The sequence below is a fragment of the Aulonocara sp. 'chitande type north' Nkhata Bay genome, linkage group LG3, assembly GCF_057382095.1.
Source record: "Aulonocara sp. 'chitande type north' Nkhata Bay isolate Kocher_YH1m ecotype deep benthic linkage group LG3, A_spYH_male_GT1.1, whole genome shotgun sequence".
Classification (NCBI taxonomy): domain Eukaryota; kingdom Metazoa; phylum Chordata; class Actinopteri; order Cichliformes; family Cichlidae; genus Aulonocara; species Aulonocara sp. 'chitande type north' Nkhata Bay.
The window spans coordinates 62,675,996-62,698,715 of record NC_141346.1 but is presented as its reverse complement, the minus strand read 5'-3'; the positions used below and the strand labels follow the sequence as shown (position 1 = coordinate 62,698,715).

General features: G+C 37.4%; 1 pseudogene; it reads right to left on the bottom strand.

The window, feature by feature from the left end:
- Positions 1–16,730: 16,730 nt before the first annotated feature.
- On the bottom strand, positions 16,731–22,014 carry LOC147336504 (OX-2 membrane glycoprotein-like; annotated as a pseudogene).
- Between the last annotated feature and the right edge of the window lie 706 nt (positions 22,015–22,720).

The window sequence follows — 22,720 nt, the reverse complement described above, 5'->3', positions numbered from 1 at the left end:
CTGAAAAGCTGACGCAGCCAGTTCCTCTTCTTCTTCTTGGGTTTTTTCTCTGGCACAGTCTTAGCTTCAGTTTCGAGTTCAGCTGGATTGGTAGTTATCGTTTTCTCTCTGTCTTCTGTTTGTTGTAGAGAGTCATGCAGAGACATCTCAGTTGATGTCAGGGAGTCTTCTTCTTCTTCCTTGTCCTGTTCTTTGGTGTCTTTTTCCACCAGAAGCTCAGGTTTTCCATTTGCTGTGTTGGAATTTTGTTCATTTTGCTCCTGTGTGATTTTAATGTAGGACGCTTTGACTTCTTTCAACTCTTGATAAAGAGTCTCTACTTTCATGTCATGAAGCTCCTTGTTGGAGCAGAGCTGGGATTTAAGCTCACTGATTTCCATGTTCAGTGTCTCCTGGTCCTGCCTATGTTTATCTTCCTGTTCCTTGAGTTGGTGTTGAGCTTCTAGGAGCTGTTGTTGGAGTGTTCCTATTTGCTCTTGTTGAGTCTTGTATTGGACTTCAAATTGAGCCTCCTTCAGGCCTACACAGTCCGTGTGTGAAGCCTCTGTGGTTTGTGTAGAAGAATCCACACACTGCTCTGTGGTAGGGTCGCTGACGTCTTCGTGCAGGACACGGATCATGTCATCCAGCATGACAACTGCTTGGTTGCCTTTGCTTGAACCTCTGTTTTGCTCTTATCAGGCTTATTATTATCATTAGCCTCCTCCAGTTGCTCTATGAGCTCTTTAATTGTTTCTTCATGCTGTTTTTTGTCGGCGATCATCTGTGCATGAAGTTTGGTCACCTTAGACTGGTAATAAGAAGCCCTCTTATTAGCAGCTACCAGTTTCCAGTAAAGCTCGTTCTGGTGGTTTTGGGAAGCTTGTAGTTGATGCCTGAGAGCAGCAATCTCACAACATGAATCATACTGGACTCTGCCATGATGGGGTATAAATCTGGGATTTGGCTGATGTTGCCACGTCCCTCCATTTGGCCCAGGGTTTTGTCCACTGGCGTTATTCATGTTTGCCTCTGTCTCCATATTCACGTCGTCCTTTGGTTCTGACATAGGGAGGGATCCAGGGTTTTCCCTTTCAGAGGTTCCTTCAGGGTTTCCTGACACTTCTTCATTTCTCAGGTTGCTTCCATCAGCCACGTTGTTTTGGGCTTCTAGAAGAGCCCGAGCATACGCCCGAGTAATCGGTCGTCTGGGTTCTTCAGCCACTCTTTTCTGTTTTTGCCCCCTTTTCTTCTTGCCTTTCACGACCACTTCTGTTTGAACTTGTGCCAGAGGACGTGTTTCAGGATTTGGTGTTTGGGGTTTTTTGAGGTCATTTTCCGATCTTTGCAAAACTGTTATATTTGGGCTCACGACCACTTCCATCTGTGCTTCTGCCATTTTATATGCGTCTGCTTCAGCGTCTGCTTCTGCGTCTCTGTGTCTTCCTTATCTTGGTTTTAACAAACAGGTTGTTTTGTAGTTCTGCCACCAAAGAGTTGCTACAGTTGACTGAATTTCTCCTTCCAATGACAGAATGTGATGACATCACAAGCTTTGTGCCTTTGATGACATCACAGGCTTTGTGCATTTGATTCTGTGATTGGATAATTTGAAAATAAAATGTCCACAAATGTACTTTAAAAAAAGTCATTTTATTTTGTAGTATATGTTGAATTAACACTATAAAAGCTACTCGACCAGAATTGCAGTTAAAAATAAAACAAAAGCAAAACACAAGTTTTTATAAATGGTTGTTACAAACAAACCAAAGGAGAAGACGACTGTTTAGTGGAAAAATATTAGACATGCTCTCTCATAATAACTGTGTAATAATGTAAACTAAGACATGTCGAAAACATTGATATTTAGTTAAAGGTATTTATTCAAACGATCCAATGACCAGCATGTTTTAGTGAATGTCTGTAGGCACTGGGAGCTTGGTGGTTGCCTAGGCGACAATATGTCATCTATGTTTTGTTTTTAATTCAGTTTCACTGGTGAAACTAAGAAACAACAGGCTGTAGAGGGACACGTTAACAGAGCTTTACTAACTCTTACTGTCATATCCAGTGTGGACAAATCTGTATAGATTTATATTAATATATTAATCATTCATTTGAATAACCAAGGATGCAAAATAAAAATCACAGGAGAGTTTATGAGACGAGGTCAAGTTCAGAGACACACGTTTAGCAGAGGTGAAGCCTCGAGGACAGCTGGCAGCTACACCCATGTATGACAGCACCCACCTGTCACAAAGAGCAGCCTTTCCATGCCTGACTCTGCATAATTGTCAGCATCCAAGCATTTTAAATGAGTCATCATCCTCAGAAATCATTCTTTGCACAGCTGTTATGAAGAGAAAAATAAACTTTAGAGCTGAAAATCAGATATGAACCGTGATCTGGGAGGGGAAGGGCACCTGCTGCCAGACAATGTTCACCTTGGAAAAAGTCAAAAGTGGTTTATAAATTTTGCCACAGGTCTGTTTGTCAGAGGGAGTTAGGCCATTGCTTCATAATTAAAGACTGATTAAGATGATTCATATTTTCTTAAAGGTTCTTTTTAGACCTCACCTTTTACACCTGCATTGAGTTGCTGCCATGTGATTGGCTGATCAGATATTTGCATTAATGAGTATTTGAACAGATCTACCTAATGAAGTTTTATATTTATGATGAAAATGCTTTGATGGTTCATACCTATGAAGTTACAGTATATCTGAAGAGCCTTAAAATATTTTTTTTTGCCATAGTAAACTTCAAAACAGACTTTATTATATGATATAGTTTTAAAAAAGGATAACAATTGACTTCAGCATAATATAAAATAATGTGTTTTCCCGATACCTGATTTTTATCACTATGTATGCATTGGTCAACTTTCAGATCTATGAAGTTCAGCTCAGTTATCTATGTTTTCATTTTTAGTTTCCATTTGCATTTAGATGCACGGCCGATTCTCTGATGTGTGATCTGTTTCTACCTGTGCTGATGCTAGCAGGACTAAAGCTGATCAAGCAGCAGTAAATATGTGAAGCAAGGCTGAAGGATACACTCATAAAATGAACAGAATCATAAGAATATAACAGCACGAGCACTGCAAATGCAACTAAACCATGTTGACATCAAATGGTATGTTATTTGAAATCTATATGAAATAATGACACATCTATGTTTTCCAATTTTTTTTATTTATTAATTTTATTTTTTCCACAGTTGTATAAATCAGTCTGTCTGTGGACTGCCAGCCAACACATCCACAACACCAACAACTCAGACAGCGCAAAGCCTTTTAAGTTGGCGAGGCGTGATAGCAAATGCAGCGCAGGTACATCCATCTCACCTGCAGCAGCATCGCAGACCACGCCCCCCTCCACACCACTCTTTCCTCATAGTTGCTCGCCATCGTTGCGCTCAGAGGGTAGAAGGTCCCGATTGAAGTGCACAGGTAACTTCCCTTCACATTTCACGACAATGATCCTGTTAGTGAGAAGCCTGCCTTCATACTGGCAGCTGGGTTTCCTGGCTCCCTGATGCTTTAGCTTACATTTAATTATGCGAAACGTTGCGGTACTATACGTCATGCCGCTATTTTCATCGTACCTCCCATCACCTCTACAAATGGATTTGACCTTTGCTGGAATGCTGAGGATGAATGTGTTGGTTTCCTTACAACTGTTGTCAATTTTGTAGATATTCCTATTTGATATTTCTGTGTTACACAGCTTTTCAGTCATCTTAGCATCTACATGCTGTCTTCTAAACTTTTCATAAGGTGTTTCTTCAGGTCGGTGCTCGCTTGGTTGAAAATTGTTCACTTTGGAAAATCCGGAAGCAAAGAGCAGCACGAGCATCGTGCAGACAAACAGTGTCTTCATCGTCTCCTGGAGAAGAAAACACATGGACATTTTTCCACATTAAGAATTTGGCAGATACATCCTTTTGGATCCTGCAGCTCAGTAAGTCGTCTTTGTGAGCTGCAAACACACACGACAAGAGGACTGATAGACCTTTTTCTTTAAATGAAAGAAGTAGTTTTATTTATAGTTTTCTTTTTTATTTATTTATAATCATATATATTACTTTGTTCTCTGTTTATTTTTTATTTTTCAACTGTTAGGACGATTTCTAAATATCCTGAACAAGCCTGATCTGGACAGCTCCTGGAAGCAGATTCAGGCGTGATGATGTCATTTTCAACTGGAAAAAGAAGCTTTGAAAAGCTGAAGTAGTTTAAATGTTTAGATATTTAACCTTGTTGTATTACTTTATATTTTATATTCATCGTATTAAGACATCAAGATATTTGTTTTTGCCTTAAAATTTTGTGTTTTCATTTATACTTTTTGTTATTATTTTTTTTAATTTTGTCATTTTGCCTTTTTTACTTGATGTGATTTGGATAAATATATATTTATATCTACAGATATATTGAGAGAGTTTTCCTCTGGGTTTCACAAGCCCATTTTATAGATAAAAGTCCAGGTCATAATAGATCCGGTTCATTAAGAACAAAGTTTAAATCCGATTTAATATAAATGCCTTTCTGCACTCAGTTGTTCTTTCCTGTCATATGTTTCAGTGTGCTCTGTAGTAACAGTGACACACTGCAAAATAAAAATAAAACAGAACTCAAGACACTATGGATTTTCCTCCAATTCGTATCTGTTTGTGTAATTTATAGGATTTTTTATTTCAAGCTTTTCCAAATTAAGACACTCACCTTTTTTTTCCTTTACTAATGATGATGATTAACCTGCAGTGGTTCAGGTATAAGTTGGTTGTCTGGAACAGCAGGTGATGAAGATGTCGTGAAGGGTCTGTGGTTAATGTATATAGTGGGTTCATTACATAACTGGATAGGCAACATCTGACAGTCAGTTTAAATAAGATCTTGTTGTATTTGAACACAAATCAGCAAAAACAGGTCTCTCACCGTGCAAATATACAGCTTACGTAAGTTTAGTGTGCTCACCGAATGCAGTGTTTAGTGTAGCAGCAGAATTATGACAGTTTATGGAGATGTTCAACGTGAGCCTGCTGCCCAGCTTTAAAAGGAAAATCATTTTAAATGATACATAATAAGTTCTTACCAAAAGAGGAATGCAGACGGAGATGAGCAGAGATCTCTTCTGCAGTTCAGATGCTGCTGTGAGTTATAGTTCACTTCTGTCACAGAGGAACAAAGTGTGTTTGGATCTGGACACTTTGATTTTTATACTTCTGATCAGCACCACCTCAAATAATCCTTTGCATCCACACCTACATCACTGGCCCACCACTTCTAGGAAACTTTAACACTTCCCTGCTTGTGACTCAGAAAGATAATGCAAATATGATGACCACTGACCACAAGAACCTGCATGTAGATGCAGCCTGTTTTTCCACATCTGGCTTTAGAAAAAAAATTAATGCACAAACAAATAGATTTAAAATAAAAAGATGTGTTGGTATATTTTGACCTTTCAAATAAACTATTAACACTTCTTTTTTCCCCTTTTTAAGTATAATTTTTGGCAAATAAAGTGAGTGTTTTGACCATTTGCAGTTAAAATGTTGAACAATCTTTTTATTTTTGTTTTACTACCAGTTGGTTGTAATAATTTCATATGAGGATTTAAATGGATGTATAACAAAACAAAGGATAAAAGTATATATAAAAGTATATTCAATGAAGCTGATCGAACAACAGTGCAATATGGCATGATGACAGTGTTTGCAATTTTGGCAGGAGAACAAAAGATAAATATTATAAAATACAAGACATGAAAATCTCAGAGGTCAGGGGTCGGGGGCCCAGGAAGTCTGACCCACAGATTCCAGGTCTGACTTCGAGTACATAAAATATCATCTTTCTTGTGGGGAAGGAGCCTGAGTTAGAGCAGGAAGTTACACCATATTGATATTGTTGGGGTAGCCTCAATGCCAGTGTTGGACTCTCCAGTTTCCTTGAAGGAGGTTTGACTTTGTGCCATCGTTGGCTGGACTCTGTGCTCATTGATATCCCAGTATCAGTGAGTTAAGACACCATGCATTTATTTTCTGTGTGGCACACAACAAGAAAACAAGCCAAGAGAGAACACATCAGCCTCCAATGACAGTTTATTAAAAGGTTTATTGGAGGTTATTTGTTGTGTTATTGAACCTGTGTGCTAATGAAAGAGTGTCCTTAATAAACGTACTCCATAAGGAAGTGTGTTCACAAGTGCACAGAACACATTAGGGCACAGGTCAGTGATCGGTTTTACAATTGTATTGTCAGATCGATGGACACTTTCGGATACTTGGATATTCAGGTGATTAGAGGAGCAGAGATGATCAGCTGATCAGGATTTGGTGGTGTGTTGGATCAGGTGGTGGAGAGATACAGGACAGGCCTGACATACACAAACGTATAGTGAAGGTGCAGAGGCTCAGATCTGTGACATCGTCCCAGCTCAGTGTCCATATTTAGATGTAACAGTGCTATAGACTTTACCTGACAACTTGTATGAGTAATGTTTTCATCTCAGGCATGTCAATTTCATTTGTGAATATATTTTTAATACTTGTACAACAGATTTTTTTGAGTGTTAAATAGAAATTATATGCTGAAACTGAAGTGATGGGTCGCACTCTTTAGTTCACCCCTGCTCTCGAAACAATGTAGGTGGTCCAATTAACATATTTACATTTTTTCATTTGCTTTTGCTGTTTCACTTGCAAAATATTTCCAGTGTGACATTTGATCAGGTCTTGTAAACCTTGTCGTTAACCAAGCAGTCACTCCCAGGCTGCTGTGCTGATCACCGGATCTTAACTTAATTGTCACAGTGCACTCAGAACAAAACAGCCATGCAGAGATATGAGTCACAGTGACATTAAAACTGATGAAGACCGTCGTCGTTAGAACCAGCAAACTGAACGAACTAAAAAAGATCATCTAAATTCAACTGGTCTAAAATATCAGGATCTCAGTGTTAAGTCCATATTTTTGAAGTAGAAGCTTTTACTGGTTTTACTTAAGAAAAAGAAATAATAAGGAATTGTTTTGGAATTTGTCCAGGTTAACAGATGAAATCATGTTCAGTGCTTTGTCCTGTCAGTAAACACAGATTCTTTATTTGCACTGAATGGGACAGCATATAATTTCACTGCTTTTGGCGTAATGACAATAAAAGATAGTTTCAAAGTCTGACCTGCAAAGCCCGTCCACCCAGTGTCCTCCTCAGTCATGCTGGTTGCATGATTGCTGTAGAAGTGCTAAACTACTGTGACCTGATTAATTGAACTGAGCTCACACTGCAATAACTAATCAGTGAGGTGGTAGTTTAAGTACTTCATTACCAAAATGTATAAATGAAGTACATCAGAAGATGTTGGGGAAGAAGCACTTCACTGGGTGGGCCTGGACCCCCGAGGCCTGTCCCTGTGCCGACCTCGTCTGAGTCTAATAGTTTAATAGATTCGGTTTAATTTAATGTTAAGTTGAACTGGAGTTAACCAGAATCCTTTACTCTTCCAACTCCTCTACTTTGTCTAACAGTTAGCTTAGCTTAGCCTAGCCAAGTTTTCTTTGCAAAATTGCTAATTGCATGGTTTCAAATTGCAGTTTTCATTTTAAGTGGACTAATTGTTCAGACCTGCTCTGGGGCCTGTCTGAAGTATTAAATTGACATATATTTGTCTCAACACCTACGCAGGAGAACTTTTTTGTAAGTGTGAAATGGAAAATAGAAGAAGTAGAGATGTGGGTGTTCCTATTTACATATTTTTATTTTCTGTTTCTTTAGCCAAACATGTTATTTGATCAGAGCACCTGCCTGTACACCTGCTGTTAACCAAGCAGTTATTTTCAAGCTGCTACACTGATCACAAAGTCATGACATATGAATGACAGGAAGTGTCCAGTGTCACGTACCGATATTAATGACAACAATGATGGGTCAAAGCAACATATGATGAACATTTATTACGATATCCTGATAAATGTAATGCAGCGGGATAACTTCTACAGTTATTATGTTAGTGATGATGCCTCTTTGCTTTGCATTTATTCACAGCTTTGTGGCGTACGATGGAGTGTCAGGGCCACATTAAGATGATAACCTGCCACGGCTGCAGTACCCTCTACAACACGGCTTGTGTCGATGATTTAGTGAAGCAAACTGATCAGCTGTCTCATTGTGTCTTTTGTGTGTTTGGTTTTGTGTTTTCAATGAACTGAAAGCCCTCTTTAATGCACGAGGGTGTGACCATCCACATTCTCTCATCTGTCCAGTGTCAGCCATTCATTTTGTGCAAATGGTCAAGTCTTCCAAGTGTGCGTGCTTTTCCTTCTGACCAGATGCAGCTTTTTGCACCATAACTTTGTCCTGATACTGATCCCCACACTGTGTATGTGCACTAAAACAGCAATCATTTCACTGCTCAGGTTACAAAATGTGATAAGATGCTGCATGGCCGTACAAGATAGACTTTGGTTAGCAACAACTCTCTGAGGCCTCAACTGTGAAGCAGAACGCTGTCTTATCCGGCTAACTTCAAGAGTCAAGTTATCCTTTGAACCTAATCTGCTCCAAAGCAATTTATGTTCCAAATGTGAGATCACCAGGTACAAAATCACCACCTACTAACCAGTAAGACCAAAAAAGAACAAAATAAATAAAATCCCCGATCCTGGAAGGTCCCTCAGACCGCTGTGTGCAGAGAGTAGGAGGGTGTAATATTTTTCAGCAGAGTCTGACGTCTTTGTCTTTCCATGATTACCAACGATAATGAACAAAGGTTCTCTACAACTTTATTGTTTTGGAAGTATTAATTTATGATCCTAAAGCAGGACACCTGCACTGTAATTAATGACCTCACATGTTTAAATTATGCTTTTACATTTAACCTTTTAATCAGACCAACAAAAAGCTCATACTCAATTTTAGCAGCAGTCATTGTGACACTGATGATAAAACTTGTGTAAAATTGCAAAACTGTAAAAAGAAAATTAAAAAGAAAAAAACCATTTTTGTAGCTCAATGTTGAAATTACAGTTAACTTCACTGGTTGGCTGTTTCACCTGTAACACTTCAAAATAACATGCTAAGGTTTAATAGGTTATAAGGAATATCCTCTGAGCCCTGAGCAGTGTTGTGCTAATAAGAGACGTTTTGTGTGTGCAGTGAACCAGTAAGTTTTGTATTTCATAATTTATTGAGTTTCTATTATCCTTTCTGACCTGCGTTAATGAAGCAGTCATTAGAGCACCATGTCCGCTAGAATAGTTCTGTAGTTTGATGCTTGAGTCGTTGCAGACTTGTTGAAACTCCCTCACCCGTCAAAGCAGCGTCTTTGTTATTCGAGTCCAGCAGATGGCAGTGTTTCACTGTCTGACGGCTGTCTGAAGCTTCAGCTGGATTATCCGTTTGCTATGTTTGCCATGTTACAGTGGGGAGGAAAAACTCCCTTTTAACAGGAATATCTAGACATGAGTGATTACTGCAGTGGGGCACTATCTGTGCTATCTATAAGAAATGTTAGCAACAATAAAACTCTGAGGATCAGGGCTCCATTTCACTCCAGTGTTCAGTGGCATTTTAAAAGAGTGAATACCGACGCTGAATGTCTTTGTAAAGCAAAAGCACTTTGTTAGCCTTTACAGAGCAAAGCTATGGATCAATGTGCAGTGAAGAAAAATCGAGGTGGCCAGTCTGTCCTTTCCTAACCAATCACAGAGCTCCTTACATTGCACCATGTGGCTAATTTGCGTTTTACTGATATTGCTGGGCTGCTGTCAATCATTTTGTCTTTATATTACAACAGAGCATTGACCTTTAACCTGTTTAATTCATACTGAGTATTTTAAAAAAAATGTATTGTCATAATAAATTCTGCCTCACTGAAACACCATTTTGCATTAGCCTCTATCACCTGACTTGTCACTGATGGCTTCGTCAGATTTTTTTGAATTATTATATGGTAAAGGATTTTATCCTTTAATTATAAAGCCGAGTAGAATAACGGAGAAATCAGAAACACTAATTGATCATATTTTTATTAATAGTTTGGAGAATAATATTGAAAGTGGCCTCATCATAAATGATATAAGCGATCATCTACCAGTCTTTTTTATTTTCGATTTAAATATGAAAAGAAAGAAAGAAGCTAGTTTTGTGAGTTATAGAAGGTTAAGAAATGATGAAGCAATTAATAGGTTTAGACAAGATCTCATGGAAACGGACTGGAAGGAGGTTTATGTTAATGAGGTCAACATTGCATACGGAGTATTTCTAAATATATACTTGGCCTTGTATGATAAACATTGTCCATTGATATCATTTAAGCATAAGAAAAAGAATATAAATATGAAACCTTGGATAACTAAGGGTCTTGCAAATGCGTGTAAAAAGAAAAATAATTTATATAGGGAGTATATAATATATAGAACTAAAAATGCGGAAATGAAATATAAACTATATAAAAATAAGTTGGTATTAATATTGAGGAAAGCTAAGAAAGATTACTATAATAAAGTTTTTCAGGAAAACAAAAATAATATTAAGGGCATTTGGAATATTTTTAAAGAGGTATTGGGTAATAAGAACACACCCATAGTTCGGCCTAATTATTTTATTAATAATAATCAAGTTGTTAAAGATAAGACCGAAGTAGCAAACGAATTCAATTCTTTTTTTGTAAATGTTGGACCTACTTTAGCAAATCTAATCAGGAAAAATGATGATCCAGGAGATGAGGAAGCCTGGATAGGTGATAATAGAATGGTTAATTCCATATTCTTAGCCGATACTACCATAAAAGAAATAGTAGCAATTGTAAAAAATTGTAAAAATAAAAAATCTACTGATTGTGATGGTATAGACATGGTCATAATTAAAAAGACAATAGATTGTATAAGTACTCCTCTTTGTTATATTTTTAATCTTTCGCTACAGTCAGGAGTATTGCCTGACAGAATGAAAGTGGCAAAAGTAATACCATTATATAAATCAGGAGATAAGCATAGTTTTAACAATTATAGGCCAGTGTCTCTTTTATCACAGTTTTCAAAATTGCTAGAAAAACTCTTTGCACAAAGACTTGATAGTTTTATTGAAAAATATCAACTAATACATGAAAACCAATTTGGATTTCGTAAAAATAGGTCAACGGCATTAGCGTTGTTGACTTTTATTGAAGATATTTCATCTGCAACACATAATAATAAATACACAGTGGGAGTATTTGTTGATTTAAAAAAAGCTTTTGATACGATACAACATTCTATTTTGATTTCTAAATTGTATAACCATGGAGTGAGAGGAGTAGCGTTGAATTGGTTAATGAGTTATTTAGAGAATAGGTTGCAATATGTTTATTATTTTGGCAATACTTCTGAAAGACTGAAGATTGTATGTGGTGTTCCTCAAGGTTCTATTTTGGGACCTAAACTCTTTAATTTATATATTAATGATATTTGTGACGTATCTAAAAGGTTAAATTCGATTTTATTTGCAGATGACACAAATTTTTATTGCTCTGGAGAGAATTTGAAAGACTTGGTTGAAATTATGACTTCTGAGATGTTAAGAATAAAAAAATGGTTTGATGTAAATAAATTATCTTTGAATCTGACAAAAACGAAATATATGATATTTGGCAATCGTGTAAAGGAGGATAAAGTCATTATGTTTATAGAGGAAGAATTGATTGAAAGAGTTACTGAATTTCGTTTTTTGGGTGTAATAGTGGATGAGAATTTGACATGGAAATCTCATATTGAACATATTAGAAAGAAAATGGTCAAAAGTATTTATATTTTGGGTAGTATAAGAGATTTATTAAATTATAAAACAATGCGTATTTTATATTTTTCTTTGTTTTTTTCATATATCAACTATTGTGTTGAAGTTTGGGGGAATACATATGAGAATACCATAAAACCTTTAAACCTATTACAGAAGAAAGTTATACGAATAATTCATAATGTTAAATATAGAGAACATACAAACAAATTATTTATAGAATCAAAATTATTAAAATTAGGAGATTTAGTGAAATTACGGACATTATTAATTATGTTTAAGGCTAAAAATAATATTTTGCCTTTTAAGTTACAAAGAGTATTTTTGATGTGTTCAAGGGGAGAAGAGAATAGAAGGGAATTTTATTTTAAACATCAGTTAGCCAGGACTACACAAAGATTAATGAGCACAACGGTTAGGGGTATAAGACTGTGGAATTCACTTCATTATAATTTAAAGAATTGTATAAATTTACAATGTTTTAAAAAGTGTTATATGTTTAAAACGATAACTCAGTATGAAGAATGCGAATGAATGTGATGTTGGTTTGGGATTCGACCGGAGAGAAATGTCAATATTAGTTTGTTCCTGATTTTTGGTGCCCACCGGTGATATAAGTTCGATGGTAGATAGGGGGCAGGGTTTAATAAGAATATTTTCTTCTTCCTGCTCCTTTTCACACATGGTTGTTGTGTTTTGTTGACAGAAGATGTGGTTGTCTTGTTTGATTTGTAGTACCAAGTGTGAAATAAATAAAAATGAAATGAAATGAAAATGATATCACTGCATGAGCAGGCGGGGGGGTGTAGGTGAAGCTCGTGAAGAACAAAATTCTGTACGAGCGGATGCAGTGAGTCCAATAACCAGGGGTAACTGGAAATAAGGTGTTGTAGGTTGGCTTCCACAGTGTAAAGAGACACTTCTCCCTCATGCTCTAACAGCTGGTAAATCAATTTAGAAGCAGAGTCGATAACGGCCTCCTGAAGCTCCCTAGGTGGGGTGACTGCCGCCGGATCCATATCTGGCTGGTCCGTACTGTCACGGCGGGTGAGGAGAGCCGTGTGAAAATAATAAATGAGGATCCAATCGCAGGCAGTAGTGGAGAAGTGAAGGTGGTTTATTGAACACAAAAATAAATATGGACAAACAGCAAATGGAGCACGAACTAAACTAGACTGGAAACAACTAAACTACAGAGCACAAACACACGGGTGAGACATGGTGGATACACAGACGGACCAGCAACTACAATGACAGAGGACACGACTTAAATACACAGAGAAACACAGGGGAATTACACACAGGTGGTGGACACAGCTGGGAATAATCACCAAGACGAGACAGAGGTAAAACTGAACACACTCACATGAGACGCAGACCTTCACAATAAAACAGGAACAAGAAACCATCACACTAAGACGCAGACTCGACATAGAGAGAGAGACAGAAAATGACACATGGAACTAAACTAAACCTGCAAAAACATGACAACTCAAAATACTGGGTCAAACTGACCCAGAACCGTGACAGATTTTCTATAATGTTTTGCTTGAGCATGTCCTGCTTTTCTGTAATGTTATTTCTACAGTTTTAGCAGTTCTTCTCGAGGGAAAGAGAAAGATGTAAAAATCTTATACGTTATATATGTTAAATAACATGTGTAGTGCTCACATGTAATGCAGATGTTAGCTTTGATCTAACCAATAAATCCTGATTGGATGTTGTTAGCGTTAGCACTTGTGTTTGCTTCCCTGCTGTACAACAGCATTACCAAAATACAACTGAAGAAACAAACTCAGTTATGAAAAGTCAGGGTTGGAAAAGTTTGTGTTCAGTTTGCAGTCGCTGAAAATAATTGCACCTTTGGGAATGACATGGAAATGCTCCCACACTAAAGATTGGGTTTTGTTTTGGGGATTTTCCATCTTAATTTATCTGTCTTATTTGGCTACATCTACGACACTGCTATGCTCTCTCTTGCCTATGTTTTCGTGGCTGCTGCTATCTGTATTTTAATATATATATATATGCAATGAAAATTCCCGTCTCGCCCCTCCCGGCAGTCTGTATACTTTAAGCTCGGGTAGTTTTTACACAGGATACGGGAGGATTATTGAGAAGAACCTAAGCAAACACGTGACAAGTTTTCAACAGGAATGAATGACAGTAAAAATGTTACCTCACAGATCGTTTTCATGCCATCAGTAATGAGCTGGTTTCAGCTGGACTGGACACACTCAAATGGCAAAGAAGGTTGTGTAGCCTTTGCAGAGAAGATGAAATGCATTCATGTAAATCAAAATGCATCTTTTAATTGAGGTAGAGGTTTGTCAGAGATATTATTCTCATAATGTACCTTTGTCCCAGCTGATTACCTTCATTAAACAGCAGGTTGCAAAAACCTCTTGTGTACCTATTTTCAACCACTGGGAGGCGCTACAGCTTCATTCCTTTCACACTAAGGCAGCGGTAGGGAACTCCAGCCCTCGAGGGCCGGTGTCCCTGCAGGTTTTAGACGTTCCCTACCCCTGCACTAAGGCCTTTGAAATCTTCCTTAACACTGAGCTTGAAATTTCTATCAGTCGAATGCAAAGGAGTCCTGTGGTTGTAGGACAGAGGTAGGGAACGTTAATCTGCCATCATTTAGATTATATGACAACAACCTTCAAATCTGAAGTCTCAGAAATCTGCTTCATGTACAAGTTCCTCCAATAATCAGGGCTAATATCACCAAATTGTACATAAACAGACTTTTACATGTTAAATATTTCTCAAATATGGGGAAAAAAACAATATAAAATACTATATTATTAACAAAATATCTTAAGATACAGCTACAAATTGCTTGAAACATTTGCAATGAAATATATAAAACAGCTTTATTGTCAGTGAGGACAAAGTTATAGTGATGCTGTGCTGGAGTGTTCAAAAGAAGACAGAGACATGAAGTATAAATATTGTATAATATTAAATATAAGAAAGAACAAAGTTATAAAAACATTAATAATTGAAATCTGCAACAATATTCACATAAAGTGTAAAATACAGAGTTAACTGTTTAATAGGTAAAGTTTAGGTCTTGCAGTCGAACAATGATCCCAAACACAGCAGCAAATCTACAGCAGAATAGCTAAAAAGCAAGGTCCAGTCAAAGTCCAGACCTCAACCTGGGACATTCAGAGAGCTGTGCTTAAATAAATGCCCACAAACCTCAAAGAACTGAAGCAACGTTGTAATGAAGAGTGGGCCAACATTCCTCCACAACAATATGAGAGACTGATAAAGTCAAGCAGAAAACAATTAGCTCACATTTGTGCTGCTAGAAGTGTTTCTAGTTATTCACAGGACTGTAGTTTGAATTTAAAGAAATGTGAAAGTGCACTGAAATTAACATAAAGTTATTGCAATTTAAAAAAAAAATCAAGAAATCTAAGAGGAAGAAACAATGTAAACCACACAATTGTTTTCCTTATATTCTCCACACGGCAATGCACATAACAGACATAAAATATTTGCATTTATCAATAGAAAATATACAATTTTTCCATAGTCATAGCCAGGCCCGATTACTGCCAAACCTGTGCTGAATCAATCACTTAAACAGGACCTGTCTGACAAAGTAGAGTAGACCAAAAGATCCTCAAAAACTACACATCATGGCGCAATCCAAGGAAATTCAGAAGCAAATAAGAAACAAAGTAATTGAGATCTCTCAGTCTGGAGATGCAACGTCAAGATGAACAGAATCCAGTTTCTGGGATCCTGAAGGAGAATGTCTGGTCATCTGTTCACGACCACAAGCTGAAGTGCACTTGATCCAAAGCACACCAACAAGTCCACCTCTAAGCAGCTTAAGTAAAACAAAATAAAGACTTTGGAATGGCTTAGCCAAAGTTCATACGTGAATCTGATTGAGGTGCTGTGACCTTGGAAAGGTGGTTCATACTCAAAACCCCTCCAGTGTGGCTGAATTACAACAATTTTGCAAAGATGAGTGGGCAGAAATTCTTCCACCACCTCGTAAAGGACTCATTGCCAGTTATCCTAAACGCTTTATTGCAGATGTTTCTACTCAGGGTGGCCCAACCAGTTATTAGGTTTAGGGGGCAATCACTTTTTCCACACAGGGCCATAATAATGGCCGCCTTAATAATAAATGCCTTGATTTAGGAACTACTTTTAATGTTTACTTGTGCTATTTTGCAAAAAATAAAATCTCTGCAAAAACATCAAAACTGCTGACCATCTGACCTCAATATGAAATTATTAATCTTTTGACAAAAAACATTTAGATTTGTAAAAATAAAGAAACCATAGAGGAACAAACAATGTTGTTTGCTACGTTCTAACATGGCAATCTAAATAACAGTAATGCAAACATATATATTTATCAATAAAAACAGATCGCCTTTTCACTGTTACAAAAGTCAAGTATATCAATGTTTGTTCAGCTTTCATAAATGTAAGTTTATAAGTACATAGTACATTTTTTGGTAAAGTCCAGCTTCTTTTAATACATGCAGCACATTTCAGAACATTTGGGACAGAGACAACAAAAGACTGGAAATACTTCGTAAAAATCTGGTGAAACACTTTAAAGCCAGTGGGATTAAATGGGGACATAAAATTTAATACTAGACAAAGACCGATTGAATCATGAAGCAAAGAATTAATAACTAAATCACAAGTAGAAAATGTTATGCAGATATTATTGGATAGATTTTGGTGTAGAAAAAAATGACAAGAAATCAAAAATGAAAGTTATCTGGTCTTTTTCTTTAAAGAGTAGCCTACTGCAGAGCAGCAACACTGACAAAGACCATCATCACCAATACTGCAGCTAATACAATGATCCAGGAGGAAACTTGAAAAAGCAGGAAAAATGTGACACTGATCAAAATGAATACATCAATTATTGATCAAAGAGAAAATGCATACTACCACAATGCATTGTTATTGCATCTCAGTTTCTCACCATCACTGATAATCTGACATCTGCTGGACCTCAGGAATCGTCTCCATCACCTCTCTGTGAGGAGCAGAGAGCACTCGTGCTGCACATCCCACCTGTGTGCTGTGTTTACGTGAACCTGAGAGCACAGCTGTAGTGGTGACAGTGAATGTAGCGTTGGTGTTGGACACACTGACAGTGTTGTACTGTGAGAAGCTGAGGTGTTGTTGTGAGAGTGTTACAGTGGGAGCAGGTCGACCAGTGGCTGAACAGGAAACAACCCACTCTTCAGTAGAGTTTGACTCTCTGACATCAACAACAGGTTCATGCAGCTCTGTGAAGGATCAGGAGATATAAAATAAGGAGTATATTGTTAAAGATACATTGACTTCTAACACATGTAACGCATTAAGGTAAAATTTCTTACCATAAGGATGTGTTACACGATTTATAAACCCCAGTTTGTTAATTATTTGTTCATTATTCATAACTTTATACTTAATTTTTTAAAAATTAAGTGTTTTTGGTCAAATGGAATTTCTTTTTCGGTAATTTTAGCCCCTTTTAGCCCTCTGCCAAAATGTTTTAACCTTTCTGTCTCTAACAGTAAAACATCGTTCCTTTATCTTCTGTGTCTGGTGTGTTGGTCAGGATTAGCTAGCTTGGCACAAAGTTCACATTAAACAATTAAAGTGTGTTACTGTGAGGTGTGTGTTCGTACTATGAGTCACAGCTCGAGTTTTCTTGCGGGTGAAGGTTTTTCACCTCGCTGTCATTCTTGCATAAAAGTGTTTGACCCCTTCAGAAAAAAAACGAAATTTGGGATTATTTTTTGTTTTGTTCATTGTGTGTATTTGTTTCTACTTTTTACTTTTTCTTTTACTGTGTACAGCACTTTGGTCAACCTGTGTTGTTTTTAGACATGGTTATTGATTGATTGATTGATTGATTGATTGATTGATTGATTGATTGATTGATTGATTGATTGATTGATTGATTGATTGATTGATTGATTGATATGTCTTTGATTAAAATACAGCCTACTCCACATCCTCCAAGTTACAGAGAAGAGGAACCATCTGGGGTGAACTTGTGCACTTGGTATTGGCTGTCATGGTCCCTGTGCCTCTCCGGCTCGCTCATGTTGGCCACAGGTTTGTTTTGTTTTCTCTCCTGCTTCCCTGGGTGGAGCTCATTGTGGGCTCTCACCCTTGGCCCACGTATCTGCGGTGATTTCTACACCTGTTGCTGATCAGGCGGCGTCCCCCTTGCCTATTTAACGCTGCGGCACGGAGTATTCGGCACTGGAATGTTGAACCTCCCATGTTCGTGCTCTCAGCTCTCCTAAGACAAACTCTCTCAGTGTTGTGTGGCGTATTGATCTAATTGGACTCTTTGTGTTTAGATCTCCCCGGAACTGGTGGCGGACCCTGACCTGTGATCCCTGTGTGTGTCAACATAAGTGGAAATTGGAGCGAGAGTGGCTGTGGAGAAGCGAGTGTGCGTAAGAAGAGGAGTGGCGGAGTTTGGGCCGAGTGGAGAGCGAGTGTGGATTCCTTCCCCTGGAGCCCTGAAGCCCTGCCCCATGCACTGTATATACACATCACTGTGGTTTCCCTTCTGTGTTAATAAATTGTCAACCCTTTGCTTGCCAGAACGCTGCCTGCGTCTGAATCCATCTGTTAGCCCTGACATTGGATACCTGGAAATCAGTGAAGGGACCATTAATGCTTCAACTTGTACACAGGTTTGAGAGCAACCACCCAAAAGCTTCTGCTAATAAACACTAGTCTGTGTTTGTGATGCAAATGTTTCTGGCTGTGTTCACAAACATTTAGTAAGGTGAGTGAGGAATATTAATACTTATTATTAGATCATTAGCAGACTGTAGAACTTGACTGCACGCCAAGGTGGCAGTTCAGCCATTTGATTCATGTTGCAGCAGCTCATGAGTGAATGAACATCGTGCAATAAAAGTACTTGTAGAAGTACATTTTTGCAAAAACGTACATTGTGGAGGAATGTAGGGAAGACACGAGGGAGCCCAATATTTTACTCAAACGTTAATCGCTGCATCACACAACTGAACATTCAAAGCGCCAAAACCTAACCCTCTCACTTCCCGTTACACTGGGTACGAGTGGAGCTACCTGGTGGTATGTACTTACATTTATTTAAATTTACTTGAGTAGGGTAGAGTCATGCTAATGACCTAATAATTTTATTCAGGTGTGTTGCAGCAGAGATACATTTAAAAGCTTCAGGACGCTGGCTCTCAAGGCCTGGAGTTTGACACCCCTGCTTTACACAAAGATGGGTTAAATCACAGTGCAAAGAATGAATGAATAAATGAAATATAAACAATAAATAATTATTAAATAGTCTTACACATCAATGTCATTGGTTGACTTTTGAAGTATTTGAATCCTTATTGGGTTCCCTGAGTGACAGAAGGATTAAAACACTTTAAAATCAGTACTGAAAATATGTGCAGACATTACTGGATAGATTTAGGGTTAGAATCAATAAATCACTATCATGTTAATAAGATAAGACACATTACAAAACGACATACTAGAAAGTGAAAAGGTAACTTTTCTTCAAGCAGCATAGTGGAGCAACAGAAAAAGACAAACCCCAACACCAGCACTGCTGCAGCTATTACAGTGATTGAGGGAAAATCTGTGAAAAAAACAGAAAAACGTGACGCTGACCAACAATAATACATCACTCATGAAGTACTGAAGTCATTGTTATTAGATCCCAGTCAAATTTACCCAAGTATCATCCGTCTCTAGTCTAGTCTGTGGTATACAGAAAGAGTTTCTCACCACCAACAGATGTTTTTTGGACCTCAGGAATCGTCTCCATCACCTCTCTGTGAGGAGCAGAGAGCACTCGTGCTGCACATCCCACCTGTGTGCTGTGTTTACGTGAACCTGAGAGCACAGCTGTAGTGGTGACAGTGAATGTAGCGTTGGTGTTGGACACACTGACAGTGTTGTACTGTGAGAAGTTGAGGTCTTGTTGTGAGAGTGTTACAGTGGGAGCAGGTCGACCAGTGGCTGAACAGGAAACAACCCACTCTTCAGTAGAGTTTGACTCTCTGACATCAACAACAGGTTCATGCAGCTCTGTGAAGGATCAGGAGATATTGCAAGGAATATGTTGTTGAAAGGAAATCAGTTTCTAGCACATTTAAACACATTAATGCAAAAGTTCTTACCATAGACTTGGAAGCAGGTTCTACCAGTGAAGGAGCCTTCAGGATAAGTGTTAAACAGACAGTGATAGCATCCTTCATCCTGCTCCGTCACATTCCTGATGACTATGGAGCAGTTCTGTAGTCCAGTGTATTTAAACTTGACTATCGTTAAAGCCATCATTCACTCTCTGACCATAGTACTTGCTGTAGGTGGCAACATTTGTCTCCACATCACGTGAGATTTTCTGCCATGTGACCTGAAGGACGTCTTTAGTGTCCAAGAGCTGACAGCTGAATTCAGCATCTTCTACCACTGCTGCCAGCACAGTCTGCTGTGTTTGGACCACTGCTGTTAGAGCTGCATGGAGAATAACATGAGTTAGAGATGTGGAACTGAGAGGTATTGATGGGAAGGATTAAACAATAATTCGGGTCATGGAGTAGTCTGTGTTTTAGGCTCAAACAAATTGACATATGGGTACCACTTAAATGTGATGTAGACTATAAATATAAACCTGACACTCATTGTTTCATACTGTATGTTTCAGGTACATTTTCTTTCATCTATAAAAAAGAAGTAAGACAATTCAGTTAGCTACCAACTAAACAAAGAAAGTCAGATAGATGTACAGATCGTGTCTATATTGGTTCTGTTGGTCCATGACCAATTCTGGAGGTCTGTACTGCATTTGAACTTTTTCAACAATTTGGAGGTCCAGCCATGATTTAAGCTGGACATCAATATGGCGTTCAACATTAGAACCTTGGACTTGATGTATATTTTTTGGACATCGTGTAGATATCTATGACAAGTGCAGGGAATTTAAAGGTTTAATTGAGGTCATATTTTTTATTTACAAAATATCAATATTGGGGTTACAAAACAATCCCTTCAGTGGACCAAAAATGAATTATAAAACCCATCACTTCAACATAACCAATACCAGGACTGGTATTGACTGGTAACTCGTGCTACTGTAGAAATTCCCATTGATTTTCTACATTTTCCCAGAGGCCTCCCCTTCTGTGGATTACTAGTATGTTATTTATTAACTTGTGCCTCAATTATTTCAGATCAGTTATTTCACTGGGGAAGCCCTATATTGCCCACTTCCTAATTTCAGCACTGTTTGATCTTTCTCTTTAGCATGTATGTAACTTTGGTTTGTTGAGATTTTGGCATTACTTCTGTCATAAACATTCTCTCTCAGACATAACTGACTAAGATTTCTGTGGTTATCCAGAACATTTTAATAGACTTTTTGTAATCAATCAGGTCTTCAACCCCTTCTTTTTAAAATAGTGTATAAACCGTATGTATGTGTGAAAGACTGTTAATGTTTTGATAAATTGTTTATTTTAGAACAAATGGTGAGTGTGTTTAGCCACTTCACACTACTACACTTTGCTCTAAACTACATTCCTTCTCTGAACAGTATATATGTGAATGGACTGACGGATCTTTTGATTTCAAATGTTAAATAATTGTCAGTAAACTACTTATGACCTGAACTCCGTCTCTGTCTAATGGAAATGAGTGCCTTCTTGTTTTTAACTACATTGGGGTTGTGAAACGTCTTTTACATTGTAGGCCACATACAACCCAATTTTTGTTAATTTACCAACCATACATACATAACACACAAACATGTGGTTTATCTATTGCTTTCATCATAATATGAATAGGCATGGGGCAACCTTTAACAAAACAGTCTAAAGCTGTTTTCACACAGCTCTCAAAACAGTCTCATTAATCTGAATGATGAACAACTCATGACACAGAAAGTTGATTTTGTTCTTTTTTATTAGGCTGAGTGTTCAGTGGGAGAAACGTTTTGTCACTCATTCAAACAAAATCTAAACTCTTCAGTAATTGTATCTCCCTCTAATTCTGTCTAAAGACAATCTCTTTGTCACTTCAGAGAAAAGTTCTCACATTTTAGGATCAATTTTTAATTATTACGAGTGAAGGTTTTTGTTTTCTTTTTTTTTCTCTTGTCACAATAAATAACTTTAAAAAACAAAAACAACAATACGGAATAAAACTTACCTTTTGAAAAGGCCATAAAAAGAAAAAACAAACACAGAATCCCACAGTCTGACATGGTGCACGTCTCTGTATATAATATATAATATATTTTTGAAATATATTTAAATTGGTATTTAAAGGACTATAGCATATTCTAATTAGATTTATGATACTGTGTTAAGACAGTAAAATTGTGCATGTGTGTGTTTGTGTGTCTGTCTGAATTTTGCTGGTACTGCACTGATTGATGATCGTTGATGATCCACCTGACTAGTATAAATTACAGTTTTATATAACAGAACAAATTTGATATCTGTAAAAATATTTTTTTAAATTCTTGCTTACTAGCTGACACTAAAGTTTTAACTGATTTCTCTTCTGGGACACCCACACTGTGTGCAGTTTCATCTCAGCCCACTGTGTGATTGCACATTAAAGGACATTTCTCCCCAAATTCAATAAGCTCAGTGGATTATTATAACAGCGTATCAACAATTCATTTAAGAAATCCTTCTTAGTTATTGTCATGAAAATCTCAGTGGATTCTTGACTTTGCTCGTCTACTCTACAGCCTGGATAGTTTCATTTCAAACTGCTGCCATGTTTCTGCCAAATTAAAAAACAGTTCTACTCAAATTCAACAAGGTTCAGTTAATAAACAATGATTAACAAAAGATTTTGTTCATATTTCATTATATAATTCTGATCCATCAAAAATATTCCTTCTTAGAATAATCCTTTCTCTTATTGAAGATCGATTTAACACAGAGCAAGGAAAGCAC